The 24563-nt window shown below is 38.2% G+C and overlaps 1 pseudogene; it reads right to left on the bottom strand.

Annotated features, from left to right (window-relative positions):
• Window positions 1-10932: 10932 nt before the first annotated feature.
• On the bottom strand, window positions 10933-12750 carry LOC100600049 (annotated as a pseudogene).
• Between the last annotated feature and the right edge of the window lie 11813 nt (window positions 12751-24563).

Consider the following 24563-nt stretch of genomic DNA (forward strand, 5'->3'; position numbering starts at 1 on the left):
CGGTGCTATCAAAATTCGCTACAGCCTTGAGCTCCTGGGCTCACGCAATCCTCTTGCCTCAGCCTCCCATGTAATTGGGACTACAGGTGCGTGCCCCCATGCTCAGCTAATTTATTTTTATTTTTATTTTTAGCAGAGATGAAGTCTCACTATGTTTTCTAGGCTGGTCTTGAAATTCTGGGCTTAAATGATCCTTCTGCCTCAGCCTCAATGAAATAAACACAAGGTATTCAGGCAAGAAATTGCACAATGAATAGTTTAGTACCTCACATCTCAATACAAACATTAAATGTAAATGACCTTGATGCTCCACTAAAAGATACAGAATGGCAGAATGGATAAGAATTCACCAACCAACTAACTGATGTCTTCACGAAACTTACCTAACACATAAGGACTCACGTAAACTTAAGGTCTAGTTGTGAAAAAAATATCCCATGTAAATGGACACCAAAAGGGAGCAGGAGTAGCTATTCTCATATCAGACAAAACAGTCTTTAAAGCAACTTTGTCTTCTTTAAAAAAGACAAAGAAGGACATTATATAATGATAAAAGGACTAGTCCAACAGGAAAATATTACAATTCTAAATATATATGAACCCAACACTGGAGCTCCCAAATTTATAAAACAATTACTACTAGACCTAAGAAATGAGATAAACAGCAACATGATAACAGTAAGGGACATTTCAATACTTCACTGACAGCACTAGACAGATCATCAAGGCAGGAAGTCAACAAAGAAACAACATAAGCTATACCCTACAACAAATGGACTTAACAGATATTTACAGGACATTCTACCCGACAACTGTAAAATATACATTCTATTAATCAGCACATGGAACATTCTCCAAGATAGACCATATTATAGGCTGCAAAACAAGTCATCAAAAAGCTAGAACGATCTCAAGTTACCAGCCTAACATCACAACTAAAAGAATTAGAGAACCAAGAGCAAACAAACCCCAAAGCTAGCAGAGGACAAGAAATAACTGAAATCAGAGCTGAACTGAAGGAGATTTGACATGAAAAACCATTCAAAAGATTAATAAATTCAGGAGCTGGTTTTCTGGAAAAAAAATAGACCACTAGCTAGAATAATAAAGAATAAAAAAGAGAAAATTCTAATGAACAGAATCAGAAATGATAAGGGGAATATTACCACTGACCCTACAGAAATACAAACAACCATATTGAAAACACTTCTCTGCACATAAACTAGAAACTTTAGAAGAAATGGATAAATTCTTAGACACATACATCCGCCCAGGACTGAACCAAGAAGAAATTGAATCCCTAAACAGACCAATAATGAATTCTGAAATTGAATCAGTAATAAATAGCCTACCAACCAATAAAAGCCCAGGACCAGATGGATTCACAGCTGAATGTTACCAGATGTACAAAGAAGAACTGATACCATTCCTACTGAAACTATTATTAAAAATTGAAAAAGAGCGACTCCTTTGTAACTCATTCTGTGAGGTCAGCATCATCCTGACACCCAAACCTGGCAGAGATACAACAAAAAAAGAAAACCTCAGGTAATATATTTGACGAACATCAGTGCAAAAATCCTCAACAAAATACTGGCAAACCAAATCCAGCAGCACATCAAAAAGCTTATTCACCATGATCAAGTCAGCTTTATTCCTGGGATGTAAGGTTGGTTCTACATATGTCAACAAGTAAATATGATTCACTGCATTAACAAGACTAAGGACAAAATCTTCATGATTATCTCAATAGATGCAGAAAAGGCTTTTGATAAAATTCAACACCCTTCATGTTAAAAACTGTCAATAAACTAGGTATTGAAGGAACATACCTCAAAATGATAAGAGCCATCTATGAAAAACCCACAGCCAACATTATACTAAATGTGCAAAAGCTGGAAGCATTTCCTTGGAAAACCAGCACAAGACAAGAATGCCCTCTCTCACCACTCCTATTCAACATAGTAAGAAATTCCCTGCCAGTGCAATCAGGCAAAGGAAAGGAATAAAAGGCATTTAAATAGGAAGAGAGAAAGTCAAATTATCTTTTTTGCATGTGACATAATCCTGTATCTAGAAAACCCCATATTCTCAGCTCCAAACCTCCTTTAGCTGATAAACAACTTCAGCAAAGTCTCAGAAAACAAAATCAATGTGCAAAATTCACTAACATTGCTATACTTCAAAAACAGTCAAACTGACAGCCAAATCAGGAACACAATCCAATTCACAATTGCCAAAATAAAATAAAATACCTACAAATACAGCTAACCAGGAATGTGAAAGATCTCTACAAAGAGAACTACAAAACACTGCTCAAAGAAATCAGAGATGACACAAACAAATGAAAAAAACATTCCATGCTCATGAAGAGGCAGAATCTATGAACATGGATGGCCATACACCCCAAAGCACTTTATAGATTTAATGCTACTTTTATTAAACTACTAATGACATTCTTCAAAGAACTAGAAAAAACAGTTTTTACCACTTACATAAAACCACAAAACAGCCTAAATAGCCAAGGCAATCTTAAGCAAAAAGAACAAAGCTGGAGGCATTATCCTACCCCACTTTATACTACAGGGCTACAGTTACTGAAACAGCATGGTACTAGTACAAAAACAGACACATAGACCAATGGAACAGAATAGAGAACCCAGAAATGTGGCCGCACACCTACAGCAATCTGATCTTCAACAAACCTGACAAAAACAAGCAATAGGGAAAGGATTTCCTATTCAATAAATAGTGCTGGGATAACTGAGTAGCCACCTGCAGAAGATTGAACCTGTACCCTTGCCTTAAACCATATACAAAAATTAACTTAAGATGGGTTAAAGGCTTAAATGTAAAAGCCAGAACTATAAAAACAATGGACAACAACCTAGGCAATACTATTCAGGACAGAGCACAGGCAGATTTCATGACAAAAGCACCAAAAGCAATAGCAACAAAAGCGAAAATTGACAAATGGGATCTCATTAAACTAAAGAGCTTCTGCACAGCAAAAGAAACTATCAACATAGTAAACAGACAACCTACAAAACAGAAGAAAATTCTTGCAAACTATGCATCCAACAACAGTCTAATATCCAGCATCTATAAAAAATGTAATTACATTTACAAGGGAAAAACAACCCTATTAAAAAGTAGGCAAAGGACATGAACAGACACTTTTTAAAAGAAGACATACGTGTGGCCAACAAGCATATATTTTAAAAAGCTCGACATTACTGATCATTAGAGAAATGCAAATCAAAACCAGAATAGGATGCCATCTAACACCACTCAGAATGTCTACTATTAAAAAGTCAAAAAATAACAGACTCTGATGAGGTTGTGGAGAAAATGGAATGCTTTTACACTGTTAGTGGGAGTGTAAATTAGTTCAGCCATTTCTGAAGACATTGTGGTGATTCCTCAAAGAGCTAAAGACCTAAAGACAAATGCCACTTGACCCTGCAATTCTAATACTGAGTATATACCAAAAGGAATATAAATTATTCTATTATAGAGACAAATGCAGCACTATTCACAATAGCAAAAATGTGGAGTCAACCTAAATGTTCATCAATGATAGACTGGATAAAGAAAATGTGGTACATGTACACCATGGAATACTATGCAGCCATAAAAAAGAATGAGATTATGCTCTTTGCAGGAACATGGATGGAGTTGGAGGCCATTATCCTTAGCAAACTAACACAGGAACACAAAACAAAATACTGTATATTTTCACTTATAAGTGGGAGCTAAATGATGAGAACACATGGACACATGGAGGGGAACAACACACACTGGGGCCTTTTGGATGGTGGAAAGGGAGAGGATCAGGAAAAATAACTAATGAGTATTAGGCTTAATACCTGCATGCTCAAATGATCTGTACAACAAACCCCCACGACACAAGTTTACCTAGGTAACAAACCTGCACATGTATCCAAGAACATAAATAAAAGAAAAAGATCCAAAGCCTACCAATACAAAAGCCATCAAACCAGAACAGAAGAAAGCAAGAGAGAGAGAGAAAAAACAAAGAGCTACAAAAAGCTCAGAAAATGATTAACCAAATTGCACTAGGAAATCCTTATCTTCCAGTAATCATGTTAAATGTAAATGAATTAAATTCATCAATCAAAAGGCACAGAGTAACTAAATGAACAACTTAAAAACCAAGATCTTACTATATTCTGCTTACAAGAGACTCAATTCACTTTAAAGGACACTCATAGACTGAAAGGGAAGGAATGGAAAAGATATGTCATGAAAATGGAAACCAAAGAGTGAAAATGCTTATACTTATTTTAGACAAGATAGACTTTAGGTTAAAAACTGTAAAAACAGAAAATAAAGATCATTATGTAGTGATAAAAGGGTCCATTTATCAACAGGATACAGTTGTAAATATATATGCACCCAACATTAGAACACAAATATATAAAGTGGACATTAACAGACATGAAAGGAGACAAAGAGTGAAACAATAATGTTAGTGAACCTCCATACCTCACTTTCAATAATACACAGATCATCCAGTCAGAAAATCAGTAAGGAAACAATGGACTTGGACTACATTTTAGACCAAAAGGACCTAACATACATGTATAGAATATTCTGTCAATAGTAACAGAATAAACAACTTTTCTAAGTGCACATAAAACATTGTCCAGGATAGCTCACATGCTAGGCCAAAAAACAAGTTCTCACAAATTTAAGAAGATCAAAATTATATCAACTATCTTTTCCAACCACAATGGTATGAAACTAGAAATCAATAACAGGAGAAATTATAACTTGAGAGTTTTTAATCATAAAATAATATTGAATTTTGTCAAATGCATTTTAGAAGCTACTGAGATGATCTATAATTTTTGCCCTTTATTCTTTTACTGGAATGTGTCACTTCTATTGATACGTGTGTGTTGAACAACCCCTGTATCCCACTTGATTAAGGTGAATGATTAGTCTGTGTTGTCAAATTTGATTTGCTAGTATATTGCTGGGAATTTTTAACTTATGTCAACCAGGGATAGTGAACTCTAATTTTATTTATTATAATGTCTTGGGCTTTGGTATCCAGGTAATGTTGGCCTCATAATATGAGTTTCAAGCATTTTTTGCTCTTTAACTTTTTGAGAGAGTTTGGGAAGAGTTGATGTTAGTTCTTTAAAGCTGGGTAGAATTTGGTGGTAAGGCCACCCAGTTCTGGCCATTTTTGATGAGAGATTTTTTATCATTGATTTAACCTCCTTACTCATTATTAGTTTGTTCAGATTTTCTTCTAGATTCAGTCCTTAAGTTCTCAAAAACAATTGCAAGAAAAGCAAAAATTGACAAGTGGGGTATAATTAAACAAAGATTTTCTGCATAGTAAAAGAAGCTATCAACAGAGTAAGCAGACAACCTACAAAATAAGAGAAAATATTTGCAAACTATGCATCTGACAAAGGTTTAACATCCAGAATCTATAAAGAACCTAACTCAACAAGCAAAAAACAAATGACCTCATTAAAAACTGGGCAAAAGACATGAACACACACTTTGCAAAAAACAAATGACCTCATTAAAAACTGGACAAAAGACATGAACACACACTTTGCAAAAAACAAATGACCTCATTAAAAACTGGACAAAAGACATGAACACACACTTTGCAAAAGAAAACATAAAAGCAACCAACAAACATAAAAAATACTCAGCCTCACTGATTATCAGAGAAATGCAAACCAAAGCTACAATAAGGTACCGTCTTGCACCAGTCAGAATGGCTACTATTTAAAAGCCAAAAAACAACAGAGGCTGGTGAGGCTGCACAGGAAAGACACTGTTTATACACTGGTGGTGGGAATGTAAATCAGTTCAGCCACTGTGAAAAGCAGTTTAGACATTTCTCAAAGAACTTAAAACAGAACTACAACTCAACCCAGCAATCTTATTACTGGTTATATATCCAAAGGAAAATAAGTCATTTGACCAAAAACATACGAACAATCCTCACTGCACTACTCACCATAACAAAGACATGGAATCAACCTAGATGTACATCAGTGGTGGATTGGATAAAGAAAATGTGGTACATATATACCACGGAATACAACAAAGCCATAAAAGTATTAAAATTATGTCCTTTGCAGCAACATGGATGCAGCTGGAGGTCATTATCCTAAGGGAATGCAGAGCAGAACATCAAATACTGCATATTCTCACTTATAAGTGGGAGCTAAACACTGGGTATGCATGGGCATAAAGATGGTAACAATAGACACTGGGAACACTGGAGAGAGAGAAGGACAAGGAATGAAAAACTAACTGCGGGGTACTATGCTTATCACCCATGATGGGATTGATTGTACCCCAAACTGCGGCATCATGCAATATACCCATGTAATAGACTTACACATATACCACCCAAATCTAAAATCAAAATTGAAATTATTTTTAAAAATAGAGTCAGTCTTTATAGGTTAAATCTTTCTAGAAATTTATTCATTTATTCTAGGTTATCCAATTCATTGATGTATAATTGCTCATAGCAGTCTCTTACGATGCTTTGTATTTTTGTGGTATTAGTTGTACTGTCTATGCCTTCATTTCTGATTTTATTCATTTGGACCTTTTCTATTTCTTCCTAGTTTATCTCAAGAACTGTCCATTTTATCTTTTCAAAGAAACAACTCAGTTTATTTAATTTTTCTCTTGTTTTGTCTCTATTTATGCCCTAATTATTGTTATTTTTCATCCATAACATTGGGTTTTGTTTGTTCTCCTTTTTCTAGTATGTTAAAGTGTAATGTAAGGTTGTTTATTGAGATATTTCTTTTTTTTTTTTTTTTTTTTTTGCGACGTGTCTCTCTCTGTTGCCCAGGCTGGAGTGCAGTGGCACAATGTTGGCTCACTGCAACCTCAGCCTCACAGGTTCCAGTGATTCTCCTGCCTCAGACTCCCGAGTAGCTGGGATTATAGGCGCCCACCACCACGCCCAGCTAATTTTTTGTAATTTTAGTAGAGACAGGTTTTACCATGTTGGCCAGGCTGGTCTCAAATTCCTGACCTCAAGTGATCCGCCCACCTCAGCCTCCCAAAGTGTTAAGATTACAGGCATGAGCCACCATGCCCAGCCTATTTCTTCCTTTTTGATGAAGGTGTTTATTACCATAAACTTCCCTTGTAGAAATGCTTTCGTTGCATCCCATAAGTTTTGTCATATTGTGTGTCAATTTTCATTTGTCTCATAAGGTTTCTGAATTTCCCTTTTAATTATTTGGCCTATTGGTTGTTTAGAACTGTGTTGTTTACTTTTCAAGTTTGTGAATTTTTCAGGATTCCTTCTGTTATCGATTTCTAGTTTCATACCATTGTGGTAAAATAAGATACATGATAATGATGTTTATCTTCTTAAATTTGTTGAGACTTCTTATGTGGTCTAACATAAAATTTTTTCTTGGAGAATGTTCTGCATGTGCTTGAGAATAATGTGTATTTTGCTTCTGTTGGATGGAATGTTTCGTATATATCTGTTAGGCTTTTTTTTTTGCTAAAGTATAGTTCAAATCCAGTGTTTACTTATAGATTTTCTGACTGAATGATTTGTTTATTGGTGAAAGTAGGGTATTCAGTTTCCCTACTATTATTGAATTTCAGTCTATCTTTCCCTTAGATCTTAATATTTCCTTTATATATTTATGTGTTCTGATATAGGGTATACATATATTTTCAATTGTTATATCCTCTTGATGAATTGACCTTTGTATTATTATATAATAATCTTCTTTGTCTCTTTTTACAGTTTTTGACATCAAGTCTATTTTGTCTGATGTAAGTATAGCATCTCCACTCTCTTTTCGTTTCCATTTGCATGGAATATCTTTTTCCATTCCTTCACTTTTAGTCTATGTGTACCCTTAAAGATGAAGTGAGTCTCTCTGAAGTACCATATATTTGGATATTGTTTTGTTATTTATTCAGCCACTCTATGCCTCGATTGAAGAATTTTATCCAGTTACTTCATTTTGTTTTCCCTTTGGTACAGTTTATTCCCCGCAGCAACAGGCATGTATTATGTACTCACAAGTTAACCAGCAGTGGCTTCTAGAATTTATTTTTTGCCATCTTTAAAAAAAAATTTCAACTTTGATTTTAGATTCAGGAGGTACATGTGCAGGTTTGTTATAGTGGTATGTTGCATGATGCTGAGGTTTGGGGCAAAATTAATCCCATCACCCAGGTAGTGAGCATAGTACTCAGCAGTTTTTCAACACTTGTCCTTCCCTCTCTCTCCCGCCTCTAGTAGTCCCTGATGTTTATTGTTGCAATCTTTATGTCATGTGTACCCAATGTTTAGCTCCCACTTATAAGTGAGAATACGCTGTATTTGGTTTTCTGTTCCTGCATAATGGCCTCCAGATGCATCCATGTTGCTGCAAAAGACATAATTTCATTCTTCATGGCTGTGTAGTATTCCATGGTGTGTATGTCCCACATTTTCTTTATCCAATCCACCACTGATGCAAATCTAGGTTGATTCCATGTTATTGATATGGTGAGTAGTGCTGTGAGGAATGTAGCATTGTGTGTGTCTTTTTGGTTGAATGACTTATTTTCCTTTGTATATATACCCAGTAATAGGATTGCTGGGTAGAATGGTAGTTCTGTTTTAAGTTCTTTGAGAAATGTCTAAATGGCTTTTCACAGTGGCTGAACTAATTTACATTTCTACCAATATACTCCACTTAATTTCAAAGTAATCGCTAATAGGATGGTTTTACTTCTGCCAATTTTTAAATTATTTTCTGGTTGTTTTGTAGATTCTTTGTTTTTTATTCTTACTCCTTTTTTTTTGTAGCCGAATGATTTTTTGTAGTGGTATGCTTTGAATGCTTTCTTTTTGTCTTTTGTGTATCTGCTGTAGTTATTTATTTGGTGGTTACCAAATAAAATATAACACATAACTTGATAACAACCTAACTTTCATCACATACAAAAACTGTACACATTATGCCCAGTTTTTTATGCTGCAATTTATAGCATTTTAAATAATTTTATTTCTTTAAAAATTATTATAAGAATAACTACATTATTTTAAATATTTTTCTCCTTTAACATTCACACATTTATATAACTGACTTATACACCATCATTGCAGTGCTAGCATATTCTGGGTTTGTGTATGTACTTTCTTATCCAGTGAGTTTTATACTTTCATCCGTTTTCATTTTTCTAGTAATCATCCTTTTCTTTCAGCTTGAAGAACATTCTTTTTTCATTTTTTTGTAAGGCTTATCTAGTGGCAATGAATTTATTCAGCTTTTGTTTGTCTGAGAAAGTCTTTATTTTTCTCTCATTTCTGAAAAGCAGGCTGGCTGTATAAGGTACTCTTGTTTAACAGGGTTTTTTTCTTTCAATGCTTTGAATATATCATTCCACCTCTCCTGATCTTCAAGATTTCTGTTTAAAAATATGTTGATAGGGGAAGAGGCAGAGCAAAATGGCAGAATAGAAGGTTCCACGGATTATCCCCCCAACAAAGACACCAATTTAACAACTATCGACACCAAAAATACGTCATCAAAGGAACCAAAAATAAAGTTAGCACTCAAAGTACCTGGTTTAAACTTTATATCATGGAAAGAGGCATTAAACAGTTAAAAAAAAAAAAAGCCTTGAATCACCAATTCCACCACTGCTCCATCCCTGAACAGCAATGGCAAGGTGTGAAAAGCATTTCTGTGTGCTGAGGGAGAGTGCAGCAATTGCGAAAAAATGAACTAATTGTTGTCTTTTTATAGCAGAAAAAAAAAAAACTGGACCCAAATCTCAGACACAGATGAAAATCTACAAGTAACAAGATGATCCATAAAAACAACCTCATCAAATGAACTAAATAAGGCACCAAGGACCAATCCTAGAGAAATGGAGATATGTGACCCTTTAGACAGAGAATTTGAAATAGCTGTTTTCAGGAAAGTCGAAGAAATTAAAGATAATGCAGAGAAGAAATTCAGAATCTTATCAGATGATTATAACAAAGAAATTGGAATATTTAAAAAGAAGCAGAAATTCTGGAGCTGAAAAATGCGGTTGCCATATTGAAAAATACATCAGAGTCTGTTAGTAGCAAGATTCATTAAGCAGAAAAAAAGTTAATGAGCTTGAAGAAGGCTATTTGAAAACACACAGTCAGAGGAGACACAAGAAAAATAAATAAAAACAGCGAAGCACACTGAAGAATTCTAGAAAATAGCTTCCAAAGGGCAAATCTAAAAGTTATTGGCCTTAAAAGGGAGGTAGACAAAGAGTTAGGAGTAGAAAGTGTATTAACAGGGATAATATCAGAGAACTTCCCAAACCTAGAGAAAGACATTAATATGCAAGTATAAGAAAGAAAAAAATCAAGCAGATTTAACCTAAAGAAGACTACCTCAAGGCACTTAATAATCAAATTCCCAAAGATCAACAATAAAGAAAGAATCCTAAAAGCAGCAAGAGAAAAGAAACAACATACAATGGAGCTCTAATACATCTGGCAGCAGACTTTTCAGTGGAAACCTTACAGGCCAGGAGAGAGTGGTATGATATATTTAGGGTGCTGAAAGAAAAAAACTTTTACACTGGAATAGTATATCCAGCAAAAGTATTATTTAAGCATAAAGGAGAAAGAATAACTTTACCAGACAAATAAAAACTGAGAAATTTTATTTAGTTATTTTTTTTGGTGCCAAAATTAAAAGTTTAATGAATGTTACTCCTAGACAGTCACGTCTCAGCTGCTGCCAGCCTCCACTGTCCCAGCTCTCTTAGCTGGGTGACAGGTGAACTAGATGGTGAGGGGTAGTGATCTGCAGTCCAAAGAGCGAGCCAGGCAAAAGGAGGTACCGGAAGCCCCTGATGGGGGCTGGGCTCCCGGAGTGTGGTGCTGGGGGGGCATGGGCTTCAGGCCGGCCCCTCTTCAGGCATTCCCAGCAAAGCCGCCAGGGGCATGGGGGACCCCATGGGCACAGAGTGGGTGCGTTCTTGCTTCCGCAGGTCGCTAGCACTCAAGAAGGCCTTGGGGCAGGTGTAGGTGCGCAATGAGCTATGAGTGCATCTGTGTTTGTGCAGCGCAGCCCGGTCAGAGAAGCTCTTGCCACGCTGGGTGCAGGGGAAGAGCCGGAGCTCCAGATGTTGAGCGCTCATGCCGATGCAGCAGCGTCATTGTGAAAGTCTCCTTGAACTCTGCGCACACAAACTGGGAGGTTTTCTTGTCAACCTCCTCACCCCCCACCTCACCTGTCCCTTCCAAAGGACCAGGAGCCTCCCGGACGCCAGCATCTTGGCATTCCACGTGCTCCACCGTCATGCCCAGCACCTGCCATTGTGTGGCCATCACACCACCTGACTCCGGGGGCAGCCCTAGCAGCCCTGCTGTAGGGTCCCCTAGCCCCGCCCCTGCTGCCCGGGCGGCTGAGCCCTCACCTGCCACGCCCACAGGCAGGGCCAACCCCACCACCAGCTCCTGTGCAGGGGGCGCCCCCGCGGCCTCGCTGCTTTTGATGGGTCCGCTCTTGCTTCGGCAGGCTGGACACCAGAACGGATTGCCTGCACGCGTTACAGTGGAAGGGGCGCTCCCCCAAGTGCACCCAGCTGTGCTTCGTGAGGCTGGCAGGCTCGGGGAAGGCTCGCCCGCACTCCTCGCATCGGAAGGGCCGCTTGAGATCCCAGGACGCCAGGAACGTCTCGTCACACTGCAGACACTTGAACGGCCGGTCGCCCGTGTGCACGTGCCGGTGCCTGGCCAGGTCAGCCGGCTGCCGGAAGTCCTGCGGCACTTCTCACAGGGGTACGGCTTCACCCTGTCGTGCGCGTGCTGGTGGCGCCGGAAGCTCGAGGGGTCGGAGAACATGTAGGTGCAGCGCGAGCAAAGGAAGGGCTTCTCCCCCGAGTGCGTGCACTCGTGGCTCTGGCAGGATGAGCTGCGTGAAGCCCTTGCCGCAGGCCGGGCAGCGATAGGGCGTCTGTCCCGCGTGGATGCGCTGGTGGCACGTGAACGAGGACGAGCGGAAGAAGGTCTTCCCGCACTCCGAGCAGAGGAAGTGGCACTCGCCGGTGTGGAACGGCTCGTGGCTACGGAGGTCCTCCGTGGGCTTTGCCGCGGCGCACGCCGCTGTAGGGCCGCAGGCCAGCGTGACTGCGCCGGGGCTTGCGGAACACTGAAGGGTCGGCGAAGCACTTGCCGCAGTCGGCGCAGGCGTAGGGCCGGTTCGCCCGTGTGGCCGAGCCGGTGGATCTTGAGCTTGGAGAGCGCGCCGTAGGCCTTGGGGCAGTGAGCGCAGCGTCAGGGCAGCTTGCCGGCGTGCGACGCCAGGTGCACGCGCAGGCACACGGGCTGCAGGAAGCGGCGGCCCCACTCGGGGCACGGAAAGGGCTTCTCCCCCGTGTGGCTGCGCCCGTGGCTGCGCAGCTCGGGTGCCCTCTTGTAGGCCTTGGGGCACAGCGGGCACGCAGAGGGCCTAGGCTTACTCGGGGAGCCTGACAGCTTGTCCCCACTGGCTTCCTCTGCCTTGGCTTCTGTCTCTGTCTTTCGCTTCACCTCGGTCACCTCCTCAGAGCCGTCTGCCGGCCCATGTGTGGCAGCGTGGTGCGCTGCTCTGGGCGAATTTGGAAATGTCTTGGTACAGGAAAGGCACTTGTAGCGCGGCCAGAGCGCTTGTAGCCGGGGGCTGGAGACCGAGCCTTCGCAGCCTCCACTTCCATGGCCTTGGTGAACAGGGTTTCTCTGATGAGAAGGGCTGGCTCCGTGGCGTGGGAGTCGGCTTCTCGCACCAACGGAGCCCGGACCCCGCCAAAGAGGGGCAGGAGGTCAGCGGTGGAGAAATTTTATCATAAGACCTCTCCTACAGGAAATGCTAAAGGGAGTACTTAAACTAGAAAGAAAAGAAAGTTAATGAACAGTAAGTAATCACCTGAAGGTCCAAAACTAACTGGTAATAGTAGGTGCATAGAAAAACACAGAATATTGTTAACACTGTTACTGTGGTGTGTAAAGTACTCTTATATAAAGTAGAAAGGCTAAACAATAAACTGGTCAAAAATAATAACTAGAACAACATAAAACATAGTACAATAAGATATAAATGGAAACAAAAAGATTAAAGAGCAGGGATATGAAGTTAAGGCGTGGGTTTGTATTAATTTTATTTTGCTTATTTGTCTATGCAAATAGTGTTAGTTGTCATCAGCTTAAAATAATAGGTTAAAATATAGTATTTGCAAGCCTCACGGTAATCTCAAACCCAAAAACAAAAAACAACAAATACAGAAAAAAATGAAAAGCAAGAAACTAAATTGTATCACCATAAAAAAACATCTTCACTAAAAGGAAGTCAAGAAAGAAAAGAAGGAAGAGGAGACCACCAAATAAGCAGAAAACAACAAAATAGCAGAAGTATGTCCTTACCTATTAATAATAACATTGAATGTAAATGGACTAAACTCTCCAAACAAAAGACACAGAGTGGCTGAATTGATATTTTAAAAAAGACTCAATCATCTGTTGTCTACAAGAAACACACTTCACCTATAAAGATACACATAGACTGAAAATAAAGGGATGGAAAAAGATATTCTATGACAATTGAAACCAAAGAAGAGCAGGAGCAGCTATTCTTATATAAGATAAAATAAACTTCAAAACAAAAACTATAAAAGACAAAGAAGTTCACTGTATTATGATAAAAGATCAATTCAGGAAGAGGATGTAACAATTTTAAATACATATGCACCCAACACTAGAGCACCCAGATATATACAGCAAATGTTATTAGACAAAAAAAGAGACAGACAATACTACAATAATAGTTAGAGATGTCAACACCCCACTTTCAGTATTAGACAGATCTTCCAGACAGAAATCAACCAAAAAATCAGACTCAATTTGCACTGTAGACCAAGAGGACCTAACACGTATTTACAGAACATTTTATCCGATGGCTGTAGAATACACATTCTTTTCCTCAGCACATGGATCATTCTCAAGGATAGGCCATATGTTAAGTCACAAAACAAGTCTTAAAACATTCAAAAGAGTTGAGGTAATGTTAAGCATCTTCTCTGACCACAGCAGAATAAAACAAGAGGAATTTTGAAAACTATACAAATACGTGGAAAATGAACAATATGCTCTGGAATGACAGTGGGTCAAAAACGAAATTGTGAAGAATATTGAAAAATTTCTTGAGACAAATGATAATGGAAACACAACATACCAAAACCTATGGGATACAACAGAAGCAGTGCTAAGAGGGAAGCTTGTAGCTGTAAGTGCCTGTAAGAAAAGAGAAGGAAAACTTTTAATAAAAAATTTAATGATGGATCTTAAAGAGCTAGAAAAGCAGGAACAAACCAAACCCCAAATTAGTGAAAGAGAAAAAAAGATCAGAGCAGAAATAATTAAATTGAAATAATTAATACAATACAAAAGATGAACAAAAATGTTGTCTTTTGAAAAGTCAAACAAAATGACAGACATTTAGCCAGATAAACTAAGAAAAAAAAGAGAGACTATTTAAATAAATAAAATCAGACATGAAAAAGGAGACATTACAAATAATTAGCAAAATTCAAAGGATCATTAGTGGCTACTATGAGAAACTATATGCCAATAAATTGGAAAATTTAGAGAAATGGACAAATTCACAAACACATACTGCCTACCAAGATTGAACGACGAAGAAATCCAAAACCTGAACAGACCAATAAAAAGTAACAAAATCAAAGTCGTAACAAAAAGCCTCCCAGTAAAGAAAAGCCTGGAACCCAATGGCTTCACTGCTGAATTCTACCATTTACAGAAGAACTAAAAGCAATCCTACCCAAATCCTATTTCAAACAATAGAGCAGGTGGGAATACTCCCAAACTCGTTCTACGAGGCCAGCATTACACTGATACAAAAACCAAAGACACATCAAAAAAGAAAACTGCAGGCCAATATTTCTGATGATTATTGATGCAAAAACCTTCAACAAAATGCTAGCAAACTGAATACAACAGTACATTAGAAAGATAATTCATCATGACCAAGTGATATTATTCCCTAGGATGCCAGGATGGTCCAATATATGCAAATCAATCAATGTGATACATCATATCAACACAATGAAGGATAAAAACCATATGATTATTTCAATTGATACTAGAAAGCATTTGACAAAATTTAACATTTCTTCATAATTTTCAAAACACTGGGTATAGAAGGAAGAACAGAATAAAAGCCATATGTGACAGACTCACAGCTAATATGCTGAACGGGGAATAACTGAAAGCTTTTCCTCTAAGATCTGGAACACAACAAGGATGCCCACTTTCACCACTGTTATTCAATATGGTATTGGAAGCTCTAGCTAGAACAATCAGACAAAAGAAGGAAATAAAGGGCATCCAAATTGGAAGGGAAGAAATCAAATTATCCTTTTTGCAGATGATATAATCTTATGTTTGGCAAAACATAAAGACTTCACCAAAAAATTATTAGAACTGGTAAATTCAGTAAAGTTGCAGAATACAAAATCAACATACAAAAAATCAGTAGCATTTCTATGGCTGGGTGCAGTGGCTCATGCCTGTAATCCCAGCACTATGGGAGGCTGAGGTGGGTGTATCACAAGGTCAGGAGATCGAGACCATCCTGGCTAACATGGTGAAACCCTGTCTCTACTAAAAATACAAAAAAATTAGCTGGGTGTGGTGGTGGGCGCCTGCAGTCCCAGCTACTCGGGAGGCTGAGGCAGCAGAATGGCGTGAACCTGGGAGGTGGAGCTTGCAGTGAGCTGAGATTGCACCACTGCACTCCAGTCTGGGCGACAGAGCAAGGCTCTGTCCCAAAAAAAAAAAAAAAAAAAAAAAGAGTAGCATTTCTTTATGCCAACAGTGAACAATTTGAAAAAGAAATAAAAAATAGGAATCCCATGTACAGCAGCCAGAAATCAAGTTAAATACCTAGAATTAACCAAAAAAAGGAAAGATCTGTATAATAAAAGCTGTAAAACACTGATGAAAGAAATTGAAGAGGACACCAAAAAATGGAAAGATATTGGCTGGGTGTGGTGGCTCACACTTGTAATCCCAGCACTTTGGGAGGCTGAGGCGGGCGGATCACGAGGTCAGGAGATCGAGACCACAGTGAAACCCCATCTCTACTAAAAAATACAAAAAAATTAGCTGGGCGTGGTGGGGGGCGCCTGTAGTCCCAGCTACTAGGGAGGCTGAGGCAGGAGAATGGTGTGAACCCGGGAGGCGGAGCTTGCAGTGAGCCGAGATTGCACCACTGCACTCCAGCCTGGGCGACAGAGCGAGACTCCGTCTCAAAAAAAAAAAAAAAAAAAAAAGGAAAGATATTTCATGTTCATGTATTGGAAGAAACAATACTGTTAAAATGTTTAACCCAAAGCAATCTACAAATAAAATGCAATCCCTGTCAAAATACCAATGAAATGCTTCACAGAAATAGAAAAAACAATCCTGAAATTTATATGAAACCACAAAAGATCCAGAATAGCCAAAACTATCCTGAACAAGAAGAACAAAACTGGAGGAATAACATTACCTGACTTCATGTTACACTACAGAGCTGTAGTAACCAAAAACAGCATGGCACTGGCGTAAAGGAAGACACATAGACCAATAGAAAAGAATAGAGAACTCAGAAATAATTCCACATACCTACAGTAAACTCATTTTCAACAAAGGTGCCAAGAATATATATACAGTCGGGGAAAAGACTGTCTATTCCATAAATGGTGCTGAGAAAACTGGATATCAATATGCAGAAGAATGGAACTAAACCCCTCTCCTTCACCATATATAAAAATAAAATGAAAATGGACTAAAGACTTAAATCTAAGACATTAAACTATGAAACTACTACCAGAAAATATTGGAGAAAATCTCCAGGACATTGATCTGGGCAAAAATGTTTTGAGCAATACCCCACTAGCACAAGTAACCAAAGCAAAAATAGACAAATGAGATCACATCAAGTTAAAAAGCTTCTGCACAGCAAATACAATCAACAAATTAAGAGACAACCCACAGAATAGGAAAAAATATTTGCAAACCACCTATCTGTCAAGGAGTTAGTAACCAGAATATAGAAGGAGCTCAAACAACTCTATACAAAAAAATCTAATAATTTGATCAAAAGATGGGCAAAAGATTTGAATAGCCATTTCTCAAAAGAAGACATACAAATGGAAAATAAGCATATGAAAAGGTGCTTGGCTGGGCATGGTGGCTCACACCTCTAATCCCAGCACTTTGGGAGGCCAAGGTGGGCAGATCACGAGGTCAGGAGATCAAGACTATCCTGGCTAACATAGTAAAACCCCATCTCTACTAAAAATACAAAAAAAAATTAGCCGGGCATGGTGGTGGTGGTAGTCCCAGCTACTCGGGAGGCTGAGGCAGGAGAAAGGCATGAACCCGGGAGGCGGAGCTTGCAGTGAGCCGAGATTGCGCCACTGCACTCCAGCCTGGGTGACAGAGCAAGACTCTGTCTCAAAAAAAAAGAAAAGGTGCTCAACGTCATTGATTATCAGAGAAATGGAAGACAAAACTACAGTAAGATATCATCTCACTCCCATTAAAATGGCTTATATCCAAAAGACAGGCAATACAAGCTGCTGGCAAGGGTGTGAGAAAAGGGAACCCTTGTACACTCTGGTGGGAATATAAATTTGTACAACCATTATGGAGAATGGTTTGAAGGTTCTTCAAAAAAACTACAAATTGAGCTAACATGTGATCCAGCAGTCCCACTGAAAGGAAGTCAGAAATCAAAGGGATATCTTCAGTCCCATGTTTGTTGCAGCCCTTTAACAATAGTCAAGATTTGGAAGCAACCTAAATGTCTATCAACAGATGAATGGATAAAGAAAATGTGGTACATATACACAATGGAGCACTATTCAGCCATCAAAAAGAATAAGATCCTGTCCTTTGTAGCAACATGGATGGAACTGGAGATCGTTATATTAAGTGAAATAATCCAGGCACAGAAAGGCAATGTACATTCTCACTTATTTGTGGGATCTAAAAATCAAGACAATTAAACTCATGAAGATAGAGAGTATAAGGATGGTTACCAGAAGCTGGGAAGGGTAGTGAGGGGTTGGGAGGGAAGTGGGGGTGGATAATGGGTACAAAAAATAGTTAGAAAGAATGAATAAGACCTACTCATATATGGCACAACAGGGTGACTGTAGGCAATAATAATTTACATGTGCATTTAAAACTAACTAAAATAGTATAATTGGATCATTTGTAACACAAAGATAAATTTTTGACAGGATGGCTACTCCATTCTCCATGATATGATTATTATGCATTGGTTGCCTGTACAAAACATCTTATGTTCCCCATAAATATATACACTTATTATGTACCCGCAAAAATTAAAAATTAAAATTAAAAATGTTAAAAAAATTCATTGATAACTACACTGGGGGCTCCCATGTATGTGATATTTTTTTATATCATGGTGATATCAGAATTTTCTTTTTTTCTTTGATTTTGAGAGGTTTTTCTTAATAATTCTAGGTGAGCTATTCTTTGGCTTGAGTTTAATTGAATATCACTGAGATTCTTATACCTAGATGCTCATATCTTTTCCCACATTCAGAAATTTTTAACCATAATTTCTTTTTTTTAAAGGAAGGGCCTTGCTTTGTCCCCCAGGCTGAAGTACAGTGGCACAATCATAGGTCACTGCTGCCTTGACCTCCTGGGCTCAAGCAATTCTCCCACCTCAGCCTGCCAAGTATCTGGGACTACAGGCATGCACCACCATGGCTGGCTAATGTTTAAATTTTTTTATAGATGGCTCTCACTATGTTGCCTATGTCAATCTCTAACTTTTGGGCTCAAGCATTCCTCCCACCTCAGTGTCCCAAAGTGCTAAGATTACAGGCATGAGCCTCTGCATCTGGCCTTAACCATCTTAAAAAAATTTTTTTTAACTTATTTTTTGTAGTGACAAAAATTAAATTTATTAAAATATCTTATTTAAAATTTATATTACTTATAAAATAATATATAATTGTTTTAATAAATTTTTAACAATATATATTATAATGATATAAATTTATCAAAATTTTTATTAAAATAAAAATATATTTTTGGAGTTGCCCAGGCTGCTCTGGAACTACTGATCTTGGATGGTCCTCATACCTCAGCATCCCAAAGTGCTTGGATTATAGGCATGAGCCACCCTGTCTGGCCCATAATCTTTAAAAGTAAGCTTTCTGTTTATTTCTCTCTTTCTCTTTCCCTTCTGAACTCCTATTATGCAAATATTAGCTCTCTTGATAATATACTATAGATCCTATAGGTTTTCTTCATTCATTTTTTTTCTTTTTGCTTTTTGATTCTCTCATTAGATAAATTCAAATGTTCTTTCTTCAAGCTCATGGATTCTTTCTTTTGTTTAATTAAGTCTGCTATTGAAGGTTTCTATTGAATTTTTTACTTCTGTCATCTTATTCTTCCTTTCTAGGATTTCTATTTGTTTGTTTTATTGTTTCTATTTATTTTTTCAATCTTCTCTTTTTCTTTGTGTCTTATTTTCCTAATTCCATTTAGTTTTCTTTTTTTTTTTAATCACTCAGTGAACTTCTTTAAGGGATTCATTCTTAGTTCATAGATCTTCATTTTTAAACAATCTATTATTGGAGTTTTATTAGTTTCTTTTGGTAGTGTCATATTTTACTGATTCTTCATAATCTTTGTGTCCTTTTGTTGGTGTCTGTCATTTTAAAACCATGGCCACATCTCCCAGTCTTCACATGTGTTCTTTCATGGGACTAGTCCTTCACTATTTATTCTAACCTGGGTTCTAGATGGCTCAAATGGCAGTGGCCATGGACAGGAGGAGGTTGCTGTCACATTCTCTCTTTGGGCTGGGTTGCGGCCTGTGTTCTGAGATCAGCTAAAGCTTCTGGCTGGGCTATGAGGTCTGGTGAAATCAGTAGCTGGGCTCTTCAGTCAGAAGGAGCTGTGGACTGGGCTCTGCTGTCACCTTTATAAAGGAGGGTCTCAGGCTGTGGCTCCAGGCTGAGTGGTATTACTGTTTGGATCTTGCAGCTGGGCAAGGCTCAGAAGTTCGGTGGAATAATTGCTCAGCCACTAGAAATGGGCAAGGAGGTACTCCAGAAATAAGAATGGTCTTGGGCTTGCCTCCTTGCCCAGGGAAATCTTACGCTGTATTCAGAGACTGGGTAGCATCACTGATTGGACATTTTTAAGATTGACTGGTAGACAGGGTGAGTTTGACATTCGCTTTTCATCTATGTTATTACACACACAATACTAATATTCATACTCTTTTTTAAGTAACACTGAGAATGGGATAATGAACATTTATATATGGAAAGCATTAGTTCTTTTTTTAGACTAGGCTTTGCTGTGATGCACAGGCTGGCCTCAAATTTTTGGGCTCAAGTGATCCACCTGCCTCAGCCTCCCAAGTACCTGGGACTACAGGCATGCACCATGGCACTCAGCTGCATTAATTCTAGTCAATATTTATTTTGGTGTCCAAATGTCCCCAGTTTGGGCTGGGCATGATGGTTTATGCCTGTAATTCCAGCACTTTGGGAGGCCAAGGTGGGCAGATCACTTGAGACCAGGAGTTTGAGACCAGCCTGAACAACATGGTGAAACCCCATCTCTATAAATAAATAAATAAATAAATAAACAAATACAAAAATTAGCCGGGCGTGGTGGCACGCACCTGTAATCCCAGCTACTTGAGAGACTGAGGCAGGAGAATCACTCAAACCTGGGAGGCATTGGTTGCAGTGAGCCAAGATGGCACCACTGCACTCCATCCAGGGCAACAGAGTGAGATTCTCTCAAAAAAACAAACAATAACAAAAATGTCATCCCCAATTTACCCTTGGAAGCCTCTAAATTCTGTCTTGTCTATCTTTTTGATGAAATCTCACTCATCTTGGAGTGCTTTCTTGCTTTTTGACAAAGGCCCATTTTAATATATTTCCTACTCAAGACCAAGGAATCATGGTTAGGCTTATAAAGAAATAGGTATTTAGAAATCAAAATCTGGCTGTAAGGGAAAGACACATACTGCATAATCTCACCTATATGTGAAGGATCTAAAACAGACTCACAGAAGTTGAGAATAGAATGATGGCTGTCAAGGGCTGGTTGGAGGAGGAAATGAAGAAGTAATGGTTAGATTGTACAAAGTTATAGTTACGCAAGATAAATAAATTCTCAAGATATATAGGTTAGTGCCTATAGTTAACAAAACTATATTGTATACCTTCAGTTTGCTAAGAGGGTAGATCTTATGTTAAATGTTCATTTAAAAAATGCAAAACCAAACCAACAAACAAAAAGAACAACAATAATAAAGGATGTAGAAGGTAACTTTGGGAAGTGATGTATATATTTATGGCCATGATGGTGGTTACGGTTTTGTAGCATATACTTACCCTCAAATATGTACAACTTTTTATATGTCAGTCAAATCTTAATAAAATAGTTTTTCAAAAATCTGAATATATGGCCCGCTCATTGCTACTAGTTTCTCCTTGCCTTCACCATTTCAGTAAAGAAAGACAAGTTAAAAATAATAAATTGGCCAGGCCCGGTGGCTCACGCCTGTAATCCCAGCACTTTGGGAGGCCGAGGCAGGTGGATCACCTGAGGTTGGGAGTTGAGACCAGCCTGACCAACATGGAGAAAGCCTGCCTCTACTAAAAAAATACAAAATTAGCCGGGCATGGTGGCGCATGCCTGTAATCCCAGCTACTCAGGAAGGCTGAGGCAGGAGAATCGCATGAACCTGGGAGGTGGAGGTTGCGGTGAGCCGAGATCACGCCACTGCACTCCAGCCTGGGCAAAAAGAGCGAAACTCCATCTCAAAAAAAACCAAACAAATAACAAAAAAAGTAACTAGTTTATATTCCAATTTTCAGTTCTCAGTGTGTTCTAGCTTATCCTACATTACATTGATATAGAAGCTAGGTCAAGTGGAAGTGGGGATTTAGTTTGGCTTAGTGTGATATAATCACATGAACACCCCAGGTTTATACATTGTGGATTATGACATTAAAAAGTGTTCAGCTGAGGAGGTGTCGCTATTTACTTTGCTTTACTTCGTAACTAAAGTAAGTACCTCATTTTCCCTTTTGAGACTGCTTCCTACCAAAATAACCAGACATTGCCATATTTCAAAGGTAATAGGAAAATTGCTCATCCAGGGAGAGGGGGAGAGATGAGGTAATGAGGTTCTTTTTATATAACAACAGCGTGGCTGTCCTCACATGGAAAAACACACTCTCAAAGCCCTACTTGGTAAGTGTTGCTTAATTTTTCAGTCTGAGAAAGAGCAACAGTGAGGCAGCGGGAAAGAAATGTAGGTCTAGGACAATAATTTCAGTGACTGACTATTTAGGGTCTACCCAGGCATATGCAAGAGGCAGGATTTTCTCTTAAGGTGCAGAATAACTTATGATAATGCTCAGAATATAATAATATCTAATACTTTAGTTAATTTAGATTCAGTAGGCTTTATTTGTTTTTTGGTTTTTGTTATTTTAACCCCCTCTGCTTTTGGAAAGAATAATAGACTTTAGATAAAAGCTCACTTCAGCAATAATTTTTCTAGAAATGATTCTAGATTTTTATTTATTTATATTATTGAAACCTTTTTAGACTCTTACTATGTTACTTTAAAACCTGAATGTGAGGCAGACTAAAAATGTGAATGTATTCAATTCTTTTTGAATATTCAATTTGTAGTTTCTTCTGCGTAATAAATTTATACCAGATGAATCCCATAGTGGTTCTTATGTTTATTTCTCCACAAAATAACGGTCTATGTCTTCCTTCTTATTTGTTTCTCACTACGTTCTTTGAAATATTGGGCACTTTATTCTATTCAAAATGCTCTAAGGATGTTGTGAGAAGAAAACAAAGTGATAGAATTATTTTACATTTGTGATGTAATAGTGATGAGTATTTTCAAAAATGCATGGGATGGTAAGGCATAGTGGCTCACATCTGTAATCCCAGCACTTTGGGAGACCAAAGTGGGAGGATTGCTTGAGCCCAGGAATTTAAGACTAGCTTGGGCAACACGGTGAGACCCCCATCTCTACAAAAAGCTAAAAAATTAGTTGGGTGTGGTGATGCACACCTGTAGTCCCAGCTACTCAGGAAGCTGAGGTGGGAGGATCGCTGGAATCCAGGTGGTCAAGGCTGCAGTGAGCCATGGTCATGCCACTATTCTCCAGCCCAAGCAGCAGAGCACAAAACTGCATGAGAAATATAATTTTAACAAGTAACCATATTTTTTTACCTTTTTCATCACTGTGATTAGTGACCAACTTCTTACTGTATCTTTCATATAACTTGAGATATCTTCTCCCTAGTGACTTAATTGATTTTATAGTTAGAAAAGTAATTCATATTTAGCTGGAAAAGAATGTGACATCTCAACTTAAATTTTATTGAAATGTTTTTAGTGTTACTTTTAATTAACTAAAGTCACAAGACATGAGTGATAAACTGTTGGTTTTACTTTATTTTCTTAATAAATGGATAAGACTAAATTAAAATTATTTTTAAAATTTCCTTTTGTTCAAAATATTTTATCATAATAGAATTATAATGTATCTTCTTCTAAAAAACAAATTTTTATTTAATCAATAAAAATATTCTTTATAAAAAGTTAAATGATTTACCACAAATGTCAACTTGGTAGTTTGTGATTAGGTACTTCCTTCATACTCTCTGTAATATGCTTTCAGAAAAGAAGAACATTGGGGCAGGACCAAGAATAAGGTAAATAAAAGGCCAAGTCAAAATTACAGATATTTTTCTTTTATGTTTCCCAAGAATCAAATTTAAAAAAAAACAGAAAACCTAAGTTGGAGAAAAATCTACATTTAAGGATTTTACTGAGAAATTTTGCAGATATTCTTAAACATATTCAAAGTCAAAACTCCCTTTCTCTTTATGCTCAGGCGTGTGCCAGCTTTTCTCATTAAGGAAGTAGGACAGTCTGACTCGCTGAGTCATCCTGCGTTACAGATTTAAAATGTTTTTTTTTCTTCTACTGACTCCTTTCTGACTCTTTGTCCTGACTTCCAGAAGGTGTGTGTATTCTACTCCCTTTTGCTAACTTGAGATACAAGCAAAGTGAGGAGGTAAGACTTTGCAAATAATAAACGTACTAATTTCTGTTGGGAACATACGTAATAATCACATTGTTGTGTTGTATGTTTACATCTCTTCAGCTGTAGGTGATATTACCAGTTTTCCAAAATTGTGCCACTTTTTGCTTGTAACACTTTTCATGCCAACAAGTAACGTGTGAATTTCCTAGGGTACCCACATCCTTGCCAACACATGGTATTTTCTCTTTTTTTTGAGACGGAGTCTCGCTCTGTCGCCCAGGCTGGAGTGCAGTGGTGCCATCTCGGCTCACTGCAAGCTCCACCTCCCAGGTTCACGCCATTCTCCTGCCTCAGCCTCCCAAGTAGCTGGGACTACAGGCGCCCGC

The sequence above is a fragment of the Nomascus leucogenys genome, chromosome 5, assembly GCF_006542625.1.
Source record: "Nomascus leucogenys isolate Asia chromosome 5, Asia_NLE_v1, whole genome shotgun sequence".
Classification (NCBI taxonomy): Eukaryota; Metazoa; Chordata; class Mammalia; order Primates; family Hylobatidae; genus Nomascus; species Nomascus leucogenys.